Source organism: Benincasa hispida, chromosome 3 (genome assembly GCF_009727055.1).
Source record: "Benincasa hispida cultivar B227 chromosome 3, ASM972705v1, whole genome shotgun sequence".
In the NCBI taxonomy this organism is placed as follows: domain Eukaryota; kingdom Viridiplantae; phylum Streptophyta; class Magnoliopsida; order Cucurbitales; family Cucurbitaceae; genus Benincasa; species Benincasa hispida.
This window is the reverse complement of record NC_052351.1, coordinates 23588637-23603573: the sequence shown is the minus strand read 5'-3', so window position 1 is coordinate 23603573 and position 14937 is coordinate 23588637. Positions and strand designations below refer to the sequence as shown.

The window sequence follows — 14937 nt, the reverse complement described above, 5'->3', positions numbered from 1 at the left end:
ACACAAAATATATTTGTAGTAAGAAGAGTGTAGTTTTCGGTCTTTAGTGGAGTGCCCAACAGTTAATGGATGGTGGATCCCGTGACTAAAGAGTTTAATTAGTTATTCACGTACCGTTGGTTCTTCAAGCTACAGGTCCATAAGATCCCATTGGTAGCTCAATGGATTCAAGTTGAGAATCAGTTCTTGAGGTTGATTTGAAATGTTCAAATTGACAAGAGGAAATTCAATTATTTATGATATAATTTGTGTGATGTATGAGATACATCAAGTGGAGGTTTAATGTAAATATGATTTACATTAAGTACCATAAAATAGAAAAGGAACTATGGTTTATATGTTTCATGAGATGAAATATTAAAACTATAGGTTATAAATATAATATGGTAAGTTGGTTATCATATTTATTTATAATAATATTCATTATTTGATAATTATCTTTTTTTTCTCTAATAACCAATTGAGTAGGAGGTTATTGGTGCATCTATAGTAACCGTGAGATAAAAAAAATATTTTTCTAATATTGAAGGTTTGTACTTTCGGAAAGAAACTCACGACAAGGCTATCAAGTGAAATTTTTTCACTAAGCGATGGCTCATAAAGAGACTAAACGATCATAGAGTGTCACTATACGATAGTTCATTCAGCTGGTCATAGCTAAATGATCGCAGGGCATTGTCTATATGATAGGCTGCCATCTTCTACACGATTGAGCATATTGTCTACACGATAGACTTCTCATCTCCCACTTGCTCAATCATCTATACGATTGTTGTTCCTCTAGTCTCTTCCTCTAACCAAGTTCATATAGAGCCCACAACTCCTGGATTGATATCGAGGTTCTAGAGGTCGTTCGTTGAGTTCGTTACTTGTGTTATCGATCATGTTGTTGTTTCGGTCGTTGTGTTCGAGGTTGAGGTGCTATTCTTGGACACATTGGAGTGATCAAGGGAGTTTGAAGAATGGTTCTTCAAAGGTATGATACTTTATCCCTTGATTATCTTAAAGCATGTTGTAATTTCTAGTTCTTGCATGACCTGTAAGTTTCCATTTCGTGTAATGTAATTGTTTATGTTCAACTTCAAATGAATTTGGAATGATCCTTCCGCTACTCATGGAAATCCTCATGTCCGATTTCCTTCAGGGACATATGGGTGGATCATGTTTAAGTGATAACCTAAATGGTCTGTAGTAGATGGATAAGGCTAGATAGTTTTTCCTAGTGACACAACGAGTATGACCCACTTTGTAAATATTACAATTGTTGTAAAGTGCTACAAGTGATCTGATCCTAATCATTCATGTGAAGACATATGAGCGGAGATATTCTATACAAAGAAGTTGTATAAGACCAAACTATGAAATGTTTAGTCTCATTATATAACGTCGTTCATAATAGAGACTTACATTTCACCAGGATGACCAAAAGTAACATAACCTGAATCCTGAGTGAGTTGTGAACTCTTGCCTATGAAGATGGTCCTTTGATTTGTATGGGTGAGAGTGGTCAGATTTTCGACTCAACAAGCCTACCATTTTGGGGATTCGTCTGATTAGGAAGCTAGGAACACAACTACACAAGAAGGAATTCACTCATTCCCCAATATTGGGGCAAGTAGATAAATTGCTCCCTTAAGGGCTGATTCCGGGGCCTGAGCAATGTGGTGTCACACCCTCTCCTGGTTCGAGAGGGGTTTGATCATAGTTAGACCATGATTTATTGTTCATTAGAGGAATCAGTGGTACTTAATAGGGACAAAATGGTAATTTTGGCCCAGATATACTTACGAGCAATTTGTGAATGGTCATTCTACCGTTGATTAGTTATATCCAATGGACACAAAAATATATCTGTAGTGCGAATAGGACAGTTATCGGTCTTTAATGGAGTACCCTACAATTAACGGATAGATGGTGAATAATTTAATTAAAGAATTTAATTAATTATTTACATACGGTTGGAGCTTCAATCTACAAGTCCATGAGGTCCCCTCGGTAGCTCAACGGGATTTAATGAGAATCAGTTTTTAGATTAATTTGAATTGTGCAAATTAATTATATATGATATAATTAATTAAACTTTAATTATATATGATATTATTATAATGTATTTGATACATTATAATATTAAGTATTTATTGGAGAGAAATTAAATATTTAAATATGATTCAAATATTAATTATGTAAATTGTATTCATATAATTAAATTTAATATAAATGGGATTTATATTAAATTTTGTTGTTAAGAGAATTAAACTATAGGTTATATAGTATATGATACAATATTGAACTATACGTTATATGTTATATTTAATATAACATATAGTTTAATATATATTATATGATAAAGTAGTTATCACACACACACACATATATACTAAGGTTTATTATTAAAATTAATTTTAATATTAAAAAATAGTTTTAACTCCCTCCCTCTTTTTCTCTCCACAACGTGCAGGAGTGGTGAATGGCTTTAATTTTTCTTCTTCTTGAAAGAAAAAACACAGAGAGAGTTATGTGATAAAAAAAAACTCCTATTTTTCCTCTCCTACTCTCTCTCAATTAATCTTATCCTTCACTAAAATAGCCAAAGCCCCACTCCTTTTGGGTTCTCATCCCTGAGAATACCGTGGTAGCTTTTGTGGTTGTGTCCAATTGGTATTTGAGGGTTTTCACGTGAAGATTGGTTTCTTCAAAGGTAAGGGTTCTGAACCCTATTTTAATTCTTTTGTTACTCGTGAATAGCATGTTGTAATTTTTTCATTAAATGCATAATTTTATTGTTTCTTTGTAAATTTTCTGTTCTATAAAATTTTTGGAAAATTGGGATGATCCATCTCTTCCGCTCAAGAACCCCAACAAAGTTCCTTCAAACTCTCGAGTGAGTAAAGAAGTATTAATACTTAAAGGGAAAACAGAGATGTCCATGCGATGAAATCATGTTAATGCATGCGACAAGCCATGTCAGTTAATGTGATCAACTCTTACGAATGACATACGACCAAGTGTGTAAGGAAAGAAAAAGATGCCTAAGTGTGGCCATGGGGTTTTGGGGAGGATGTGAAGGAAGTTAAGTTAAGGGCCAAGTATGACGTTAGCTGAAGCTGGACAGAATGATATGTAATCAGTTCCTAATTACCATGTGGCCAAAATGATAACCAAGTACAAAGTAGGCTATGAAAATGGATTAGGGTCGGTTATTTACGCAAGGCTTTCCAAAAATGTTCTAGGACAGACAGTGCAACGATGACTCGGTTATGCGATAAACAATGAAGGGGCCCAAGTGATCGTAAGTCCTATGTGATGAAAATAAGTTGAGGATTTCAATTTTAATAGTTTGTTAGTGGACTAAATTGCAGCCTTAAGAAAGTTTAACAAAGGATTAATGGGTCAAGTGGCATTTAATTAAGCAAACTTTTCATGCAAGCCTAAGTATAAATAGGCATAGCAAAGAAGGAGATTGTTTTGCCAAATTTTCCTATGCCTAAGAGGAGTGTGAGTGCTTATTGAGGTTCTGAAGGTGCTGAAGGAATTCTGAGCAAGTTTGAGAAGATTTGAGAAGTTTTTCAGCTGAATAAAAAAGGATTTGATGCTCAAATTTTAAGGTAAGTAAGCAATGAAGTTTTGTGTAAGTTATCAAAAGGAAATTTAGTTAATTAGTAGCTGAAAATAGAATTATGAGGTTTTAAAGGTTGAAATCTGAATTAATACTATGGATGAATAAGCAAGAAGTTGGATAAGAAGATTAAACAAGCAGTTGGTTTGTCAAAGAGTGCGACGACGCACAAAGGCGTGGAGTAAGGCATGCAAGGGTTGGTTGATGCATAGGCATAGAAGGGTGTCCTTGCTACCATAAAACACCTAATCAAGAGGGAAGTCAGTCTCTAGATAAGAAAAGGGTAAAGTCGCTAAGTATAAGGGATGCAATGAACTCATTTATGATGCGATGATGTTATGTGATAATGTTAAGTTAATTATTATGTTAAGCTCAAAAGGGAGCTAATGATACTAACCAAGGGACCTCTTCTTATACAGGGCAGACGCTAGTAGGAGAGACTTACAGATCCCTTGGATAAGTAGATTAAAATAGTGAGTGACAAGTTTTAATAAATGTTTTCCAAAGACAGTTTTATGAATGTTTTTATCGCATAGGCAGTTTACATGAAATTTTCATATTATATTATAATGGACGCATGTTTTTAATGAATGTTGATCAAATGACCGATGTTTCAGATGATGAAGTTATTTATGAATTTAGCATGCGGTTTTCAGTAAGCCTATGCCATATTTTATAGAATGACACAGTTTTATCAAGGAATTTTATAAGTATGCTTATTGTTTTACAAGGCACCATGTGATCATAATGAAACTATGAGGAAGGTTTTAAATGAATGTATATTTTGTCATGTGCATAAATGTTTTGTGCCTTGTATGAACCCTACTCCAATGTTGGTTCAAAGGTATGGTAAGGTACCCAGATTTCAATTATGCTAGGGATCCTTGATACCGACGGTATGGTAAGATGGTCAGGACTCAGTTCAACTCTACATGCATGTATGACTATGTTTTTTACGTTGATGAGATTGAGCAAAAGGGCTCTCTCTCAACTTAGGATATTAGGGATTGAGCAAAAGGGCTCTCCCACATGTTCAGACAATGGAGTAGTGGTGTTTTCCAGAAAGATGTTAATGAGCTTTATTTTAGGGTTTGTACGTGATGTACTTTTACGATTCCAGTTTCATCTTTAAAACCCCAACTATGATTTTATAAATGTTTAATGATAAGCAAGTTCGTGTTATTTATGATTTAAAACATGTTTTATTTAAGATAGTCATTCACTGGGCTTTTTTGGCTCATTCTTTTAAATATTTTATCTTTCCATGTAGCAGTCAACATCCCAAAGCCGAGTAGATCTGTCAGTCAGTCATTATCAGAAATCCTCAGTAACTTGAAGTTTATAAGGTCCACTTGTCATGTTTTAAACTCTAATTTTGTCTATTCATATCTTGGGATTCTGGTAGAGTTTTGGAGTCAAAGGTTTACATGTAAATGTTTGTTAACTTAATGACTATAATATGATGGATGTGAATTTTTTTTTATGCAATAACACCTATGTAGTCAAGTGAAAGATTAGATGATATAAGTAATTACTATAAGATTCTTACCTGCTATCAGGTCAATAGGTGCTAAAGATACAGGTCTAATAGTGTAGGTTCGACAATAGTTGTCATAAGAGGGTTATCAACTACAGTCTTCACATCCCTTCTGAAGTTAAGAGAGTAATTTGAGAGGGGGTGTGACATGAAGCCCATATATCTATGTTTACTAAACTGAAGCATTAAGAGTCACGAGAAAATGAATTTGAAAAGGGTAAGGTGTGTGACTTTCCCAATTGGCATGACTCACAAAACGAAAGCTCTTCATTAGATATAGCAGTAACATTACAACTTTTAAGTAATGAATTAAAAATTCTTGACGACGGGTGATCCAACCTTTGATGCCAAATAGTGCTAGACTCTACAACATTAACTCAGATGCCCAATAAAATAAATGTTGCAGAACTCTTATTTGTATTCATTGACTGTTGGCCTTCAGTTCATCCATCTCTAATAACCTCAACTCCCTTCAATCGGTATAGGCCATCGTTAAGCTCCTCTCTCGGTAGTGTGCAACCCATAGCCTTGTCTTTAATAAGACAATGATCATTATAGAATTCAATATAAATTGCATTATCTTGTGCAAGTTTGGATACACTAAGAAAATTTTTAGCTATATCAGGAACATATAGGACATTTTGAAGTCGAAAACTATTTTTCCCATCATACAGGCAAAAATTTCCCATATATGAAATTTTTAGTTTCTCACCATTTTCTATAGTTACGAGATCTATACCTATATATTTGGTGCTATCATATGGTTTATTGCGCCGCTGTCAGCATACCAACTTGGGTCACCAACAACTTTGGGAGTGGCTAGGAATGGATTTTCCCTGTCTGGCAGCATTTAATAGTATTCATATTATTGGATTGTCCTCCATTACATCAACCTTGACCAGATGCAGGGGAAAATTCTTTCTCAAATCGGCGATAGAAAACCATGTATGTATGCCCATATTTTCCATAGACTTGGCATATGGATCTATTGTTCCTTCGTTCTTTGCCTCGGCCGCAATTTCCTCCATTTTCACTATTTTGAAATTGGGTACTTTTTCTACTGCCGCCATTACCACGCTGACCATCGAAGTGTTTTCGATAAGGACTAGAAGCGTTATGTGGTTTGGACCCCATTTGGTTTCAATTGAATACTACATTGACCCCAACATTTTAACTGAAGGAAGAGTTCAATTTCACTAAGTTCTGATGCTCGAGATATTTTTCACACGAGAGAAGTTCTGATTGCATATCAAGCTACGATATATCTGGTTTTCCTTGTATTCCCACAACAATGGAGTTTTACTCCTCATCTAGGCCAAGGAGAACCTGGGATATCAGTGTCCTAGTGGTAACCAGACTTCCAGCTTGTGCAAGTTATCAGAGTGAGATTTCATTAGTCGCAGATATTCACTCATTTTTGTATTACCATTTCAGTTTTGTTAAAAAACTTGTCGTATGTAGTCCTCTTTAGCTCTCGACTGGACGCCAAACAACTCTTGAATGGCCTCTCAGAGGTCTTTGGCACTATCAAAGCCCATTAGTTGAACAGCAACCTCTGGCGTCATTGAGTTGTATAGCCAATCCAATAGCAACTGATCCACTATAATCCACGCTTCATATTGTGGATTTAGACTTCGTTCAACGGTGGTGCTCATTGCATCACCAGACACCATCTGAGAGTTGGACATGCCTTCAGCGTTGCTCATTGTTAGTGTTAGGACATCATCAGAGCTTGGAAGAAACATGGGAGGGTAAGGATTCTTACCGAAGAGATGTCTTTCGAGTTTGTAACTCTAAAGGATGGGTAGGGCAAGTGTTTTCCACAGAAGATAATTTCCTTATTCAAGCTTTGTGCTTATGATTTGGTTGAGTAGTTGATTCAACGGTGGATTGTTGAATTTTGCCGATTCAGAACCCACGGAGCTTCCCATAGACAAGGCGTTAGCCATTTAGCTTTGATACCAAGTTAACACTCACATATTTTGGAATTTGGAAGGAATTCCTCATATTTTTCTATATCATTCAATAGGGCACTTTGTGCCTCTTTATATAGAGAGAGCCCTAATTTAGTGTCAATGAATGATAAATATAAAATAACAAAATAGTAGTGAGGACCATTTACAGATGGCACACTGTAGTGAGAGAAATAAAGAATCAAATAACAACTTATAACAAAAAGGGTTATGGAACTTTTCTTCATAGGTGTCATCCCTGGCTAAGCTCTTCCAGTTGGATCTTTTTCCCCACATTATATTTGCAATTATCCCTATAATTTTTATTATTTTAGATTGTAAATCCAATAGATAAATTAAAATAAGATATTTCTATTTATAATCATAAGTATTCTAAAGTAAAATGAAATATTAAGCACATTTTTTAAAGATAAAATATGAAAGGATGCCAAAAAAAAAAAAAAAACCAAGAAATGTTGTTATTTTATGAAGGATTTTGCCTTTTGTTATATGATGTATATGATTTTACTTTACTAATCATTTATTAATGGAGAATAAAAAAAAAAAAAAAACTAAAGGGCTCCATAAATTAGAAAAATAGGTCAAATATGAAATGATACGAGGACAAAATATGAAGGAGGATTTTCAAAAATAGAAAAATAAGGGAAATTATTTACCTATAATAACAAAATTTTAATCTTCTTTTGATAGAAGTTGATCGAAGTCTATTAGTGTTTATTAGTGATAAAAACTAAAATCTATCAATGTCCATCAATATTTTCTTTTGCTAATTTTGTAAGTAGTTTTGACATTTTTTCTATTTGTGAAAATTTCTTAAATTTGAATGGTTGGAAGAGAAGTAAAAAAATAAAATGACAAAAAAGGAATGTAGAATTAAAATGAGGGAGAAAAAAAAAAAAAGAAGAAGAAAAGGTACACATGGTAGTATAAAAACAAACCGGTTGTGAATTTGAATGCAAAATAAGGCAAAATGAAGTTGAAAATTCTTCCTTCATCCCCATTTTGATATAGTATAAATTTTGTTTCTAAAAAGTTATCGAATGGTAAAAAAAATGAAAATGGTTAAATCGATATATACATATTATTTTGGTGCAAATTTGAGGGATGTGAATTTGAATTTTCACCTAAAAGATATGGGAAATAAAATAAAGATCAATATCTCAAATCTTCAAACTTTAAAATAGATATGTTTATGCCATTTTAATGTAGAATACATGAAGGCAAAATCTAATTGTTTAAGAGTCTATTTATAATAAGTTTTATGTCATTTAAAAAATGTATATTAACGAAACGTTTAGAAAGTGAAAAATTCACTTTAAAATTTAGTATATTTAATATATTAAATAATAGAGTCCATCAGATTATTTTGAGTTGGTCAAATCTCAACATCATATATTTTTCTTTTTCTTTTTTAACTACGAACGGAAATCATACTTTTAAATTTCTTTTAAAAATGATTGTGTCTATTACCGTTAAGTTAAAAACTATAACTAATTATCTATTTAAGCTTGGTAGTGAAATAAATTTAAAAGGGAGAGAAAAAAAAAACCCTACCTAAGTTGATTTTAGGGGCTAAAAAGTCCACTATACTGTGAATAAAAATAGTATAATTTAAGTCACATCAAATGTTTCTATAGACTTTGAAAAAGCCAAAAGGATATAGGCTACTATCTCACATCAATTGTACAAGAAGGATTATTAGTAGACAAGTACGAAGTAAAGACTTATCCCTTTGCCACGATTCTGGAAGTGACAACAATTACACACGTAACACTTTATTTTTGGTCTCTAGTTCACGGAAGGATGCATGTTACCAAATTATCATATTAATAATCAAACTACCGACGGATGTAACTTATATTTATATATATGTTCTCCAAATATATCTATATACAATCATATTGTAATATGAAAAATGGTAATATATATGATTAAAAGATATTTTTTTCTTATCTAATGTATATGCATGCGTGTAAGATTTACCAACATATGCGTGTCCCTTGGTGCTTTCGCTTTCTCGGAGGCATAAATTTTAAAGAGAGGAGTTTGTAGAGTTTTATTTTCTTTTCTTTTTTTTCTTTTTTTTTTTTTAGATTTGAGAAATCAATATCTCTCTTCACACGTCTAAATTTATAATATATATTTTAGGGAGGGTTTTTATAGTTTAAAACAAAACAATGTATTTTTTTTAAGTGTAATCAATTAAAGATACATTGATATAATAACAAATAACTATATGTTTATGTTTTTACATTTAAAATTAGGTTGGGCATTTTGGTATAATACATAATCTTAAGACATTTTCATATAAAAAAGTTACAAAATAAATGCAGTCATTTAAATATTTTCAAACGTTTTTATAAATTATTCATTCAATATAATAATTCTAAAATGCCAAATAATCCTAATTTCATATATCTATACAATTCTAGAGACCTAAAGATTATAATTATCTAGATTTCTTAGAAAATAAAGGCTCTTAATGAAATATTAAAATCACCAAATTATTATACGAACAAATCAATTGAGTTGATAATTTATACCAGTAAAATATAATATTATTTAAATGTTAGTTTAATCCTTGGTTTTTTTTATTTATTTTGTTTTTGTTCATTAGTTTTTAAACATTATAGTTTTGTTCTTTAACTTGCATAAAGAATTATTTTAATTTGTTAACGGTCATAAGGAATTATTTTAATTTGTTAACCGTATATACAAAATATTTAGGGATATTTTTAAATATAAAAAATAATTAAAAGTATTTACACTTTACAACAAAAAGTTTCAAAAGTATAAAGTAATTATCTTTTGTAAAAAAAAAAAAAATTGAATTACATGTAGAAAAATTAATTCAAAAAATTGTGAAAATATGGTTAAAAAAGGATTATATTCAAATAACAAAAAATAAATTAATTTATTTATAAATTTAATAAAATTTTATTATCTATCAATCATAGACGACATGGATATCTATCTAATTAACAGTTAAATTGTGTTATACTTACAACGATTATCTTTCTAAGGAATAAAAAAAATACGTGGATTGCAATTTTTTGTCACGTTCCTCGGGAAAATCAATGGAGCGACGAGAATGGGGAGATAACGCAAGTTCCAATTTTAGGAATTTCGTGAACAATCTATTATTTTTATCTACTTCTTTCTTCTTATTTTATTCTTTTAAATTTTTTATGGTAAAAGGGATACCATTTCAATGAGGTTTGATTTGTTTAATTGGTAATCTATTATCCTAAGCTACAAGTGGACCTCTATATAATATTTAGAACCATGCAATTGACAAACCACTAAAAACTGGCCACTAATTCTCTAAATATATTAAGAGCTAATACAAAAATGTCAAAATAAATGTGGTGATGATGCAAACATCTTATCCAATTTTCCTTTAGAAGAACTCATTCGTGTTAAAATGAATCTAATTCAATGTATGTTAGTAGAGATATCCAATTTTCGCACGAGACGAGTCCAGGGAGGGAGTGGGGGGAAAAAATTCCCCGTAAACTAAACGGGGATGGTCGTCCCTAGCCCTGACCCCAACCCCGTCTCGTTCCCCGTCCCTGCCCCAATTAGTTTTTACATATTTATGTAGTATAGTTATCTAATGTTATGTTATTATTATTATTATATAAATATTATATTTAAATTTTAAATTAGATTATTTATTGAGAAAAATAATGAATAGGTTTAAATTGAATGTTTAAATTTAGATTATATATTTAAATAATTTGATTTTTATTTATTTTTTTTTATTAAAAAAATTAATTAACTTTTTAAGGCCAAAATTTGAGTAATTTATTTTAAATTCAAATTGTCATATAAAACTAACTATAATAAATAATTTAGTAATAAAGTTAATTATTTAATTAAAATTTGCTTACATTTGTGATTTAAATTAATTGGCTTTTTACACACAAAAAAATAAATAAATAAAATAACGAAAAAAAATCTGAAATCCTCACCCCAATCTCTGTGGGGAATTTCATGGGATGGGGAATGAAATGGGGAGTGGGGATGGGGATGGGGAATGACATTCCCAACTCCGTCCCGCCCCGTGGACATCTCTATATGTTAGTACATATTAGTGATCAAGATGTATGGTGGTTGAAACCTCCGCATTCTTACTCTGGTAAAAAAAACAATTTGCTTCTACCTAATTCTTTTAGGGTAAGAACATAAATTTCTATTATTTCTTTTACCTATTAGAGAGAAATACAATATTTTAAATATAAATTATATTCATGATAATTATTAATTTTATAGCACTAGTAAAAAAAATTTTAATATATGTTAAATTTATAATTTTTTTAGATTTTATCAACTTAAACCCAATTCATTACCAAGTGGGTTATTGTATATACGTTCTAATTGTTTGTAGTATCTTTGTATCATCAATATGACAATATCCTTAGCTTTCTTTTTGTTTGTCGTCAATGCAATCTTGTTGCCCAGCTGCACATCCCAGATGGTACAGATTGACAAAAATTTCGCTTGAAGATCATTCTCTATAAAGTGTTTTTCCTTTCACTTCTGATATGTTTCCTTCTTGATTTTGGTTTCTTTCTCTCTGTTGTGTTTTGCTCAAAAAAATCAAAACAAAACAACCACTTTGATGATACAAATTGTCTCAATCATTTCATGTGCCCATTCGAGTTCATTTATTTTCCCTCTTTTTCTTATGTTTTTTTCCTTTTAACTTTTTTTTTTAGTTTGACAAATATATTTGTGAGAGTGATTTAAATCTTGAAATTATTTAGTCGATTATGACACAAGCCTTAACTAGTTGAGGTATGTTAGATTGGCTCCAGTCAAGTATGTAAATTTACCTAAATTAGTTCTACTTTTAGTACTACAAATATGTTATGGTGGAGATTTGAATCTCATATCTAAAAAAATACAATATATGTCAATTATCACTAAGCTACATTCATGGTAGCATTATCTTTGAAATATGATTATATTGATTTGAAAATTAAATGATATAGATATAATGTTTTGAACCAACTTCAAAAAGTAGATATTGAAATGATTTATGTGTTTATTCGTAACAAAAAAAAAAGAACTACAAACCACACAAATAATAAATAGCTCAACTCTTTTCAAAAAGTTTGAAACATAATAGCTCAACTCAATTAGGGAGATATTTATGATAAATTGAGTTTAATGGTAATTGACATGTACATGCTCATAAGATGTGAGATTTAGTCTTTTATTCTCATAATTGATGTACTAAGAAAAGAGATATTCATATGTCAAATAAAAAATAATCCACACATACATAATTACCATTCACGAGTATACGAATTGTAGGTTAAAAATGACATTTTTTTATCTCTGTACTTTAGGAATTCATCTAGCTTAGTCCTAGACTTTGCAATTGGATGGAGTTTACGTATTTGATTACCCAATTTCTACCAAAACTTATTATCACTAATGCAATAGGGGTATATATGGATCGGGTTAGGGCTTCGACCAATCCAAAAATTTGGGTTGGTCAGATTTGGCTACCCAAATGACTCGATAGGGACTCCATCCAATTCACCCTTTAAAATTTGAGTTGGATTGGGTTGAGTTGTCGACTTATTTATTTTTTCTTTTCTTTTTTATATTACATTTTTTATTAACTTAAAATACTTAAATTTGTGTATAACACATTAATAACTAAAATTTCATAAAACTCAAATGTTAAATATCAAAATTCAATATACCTATTACAAACTTCATACAAACATCATAAAAATATATATGAGTTGCATATATATATATATAATATTAGAAATTCGAGTTGGGTTGGATCAACTTGAATTTTTAAAGGGATTTTTACACGAAAAGTCATCTTTAGCTATGTATTTCATAAATATCTTTAAATTTGATTTTTTTTTTTTTCAAAAATGATCTTTTAGTGTTATTTTTGGACTATTTACCCTTTTTTATATTTATTTATATTTGTTATATATATATATATATTCCCTATTTTTCAAGCTTTATTAATGGTGGAGGGAGAAATACATTTATTATGGAGAGCTAAATACTTTTTTTCCGTTTATTTAATTTTTTTTTAATATTTATTTTCTCTATTTTGGATGCTGCCCCTTAACGATGAAGAAATAAATACATTTATTATGGTGAGATAAAATGCAATTATATGATTTTTTTTTCTTATTTTTAATTTGAGAGAAAAAAATACATTTAATATAAAATTTTCTATTTTCATTTGGGAAGAGAAAATGACATTTAATATGATTTTATTTTCCATTTCATTTTTCATGTTGATTTTTTATCTTATGCGATATATTCTATTGTTTGTTTTAAGTATATGTGATATATCACATGCTTATATTATATTCCATCTTTTTTTTTAATCTTCCAACAAATATATGAAATATACTAGTAAATATATTTGATATATACTCAAATACAACTATTTCATGGCAACTTGTTGGATTTTCTAGCGAGTTTATAGTATTTTTAAATATATCTTAGAACATTATATATACTAACAAATATATAAAATTTACATATACTGAAATAGATAATTGTATCCATAAAACGGTACAATATAAACCACAATATATTTCAACATAGAACATATATATAAACATATAGATTATAAAATATAAATATAAGAGAGAAATGCCATTTTTTCATATATATATATATATATATTAGAATATGTGATATTATTATACAACAACAAAGGAGATCCCACAGCCCGGGATCAAGGCATCAAAGCAACAAAACACAAGCAAAGACAGGGCAACAAAACCAAAACAAAACCAACAGGATAAGACCAGAACAGAACCAACACATAAATGAAAACTTACAAACCACCAAGGTGAAAGACAGAGAAAAGAACCCAAAACCCCACAAACTAGGGGCTACAACAAAACTAAAGTTCAAAAAGAAAAAACATCCGTACACACTAGATAAGACCAAGAAGGTTAACCCGCCATGTAGTAGTAAGAGCACAAATCGTAGAGACCATAAGGTGATAGAGAGAGAAATACATTTATTATAAAGAGAGGAAATGTACTTAATATGACTTTTTCCACTTTCAATTGGAGAAAGAAAATTCCTTAATATAATTTTTTTCCATTTTCATTTGGAGAGAGAAAATAACATTTAATATGATTTTATTTTTCATTTCGTTTTTCAAGTTTAATTTTTTATATTACGTGATATATTCCGTTGTTTGTTTTGAGTATTATGTTTATATTGTGTGTCTCTAATGTATTCCATCATTTATTTGGAAATGTTCCAACAAATATATGAAATATAACAATAAATATGTTTGATATGTATTCAAATACAACTCTGATTTCATGGCAACTTGTTGGTTTTTTTAGCGAATTTATGCTTATTTTTAGATATAACTTAGAACATTGTATATACTAACCAATATATGAAATATAAATATACTTAAATAGATAATTGTATCTATATGATAATACAGTATAAATCACAGTATATTTCAACACAAAACATATATATAAGTACAAATCATAAAACAAGAAATCTAAATATAAAACCATCATCGAATATATAAAATAAACGGTTATGTATAACACAGTATAAATATTTACATATCTCTGCTTGCCCCGTCGTGCCGTCGACCGAATCTGTTCGCCCCGCCCCGTCGTCCTTGCCCCACGCCGTCTGTCTTTCGCATGCAACTCACACTGTTGGAAGGAGAAAAGAGAATGAGGAAGAAATGACTGTGCAACATGGAGGAGAGAGAATAATATATATATGTGTGTGCGCGCGCGCTCGCGTATTTGTGTATGGAGCAAAGGCCCTGT

At 30.5% G+C, this 14937-nt stretch overlaps 1 long non-coding RNA gene across 1 annotated transcript; it reads right to left on the bottom strand.

The window, feature by feature from the left end:
* Nucleotides 1-5400: 5400 nt before the first annotated feature.
* LOC120074397 lies at nucleotides 5401-7153 on the bottom strand. Its single transcript, XR_005480979.1, has 2 exons — nucleotides 6919-7153; nucleotides 5401-6843 (listed from the first exon to the last, which is right to left on the bottom strand). It is a non-coding gene; the product is annotated as an uncharacterized LOC120074397 (long non-coding RNA).
* Nucleotides 7154-14937: the final 7784 nt, after the last annotated feature.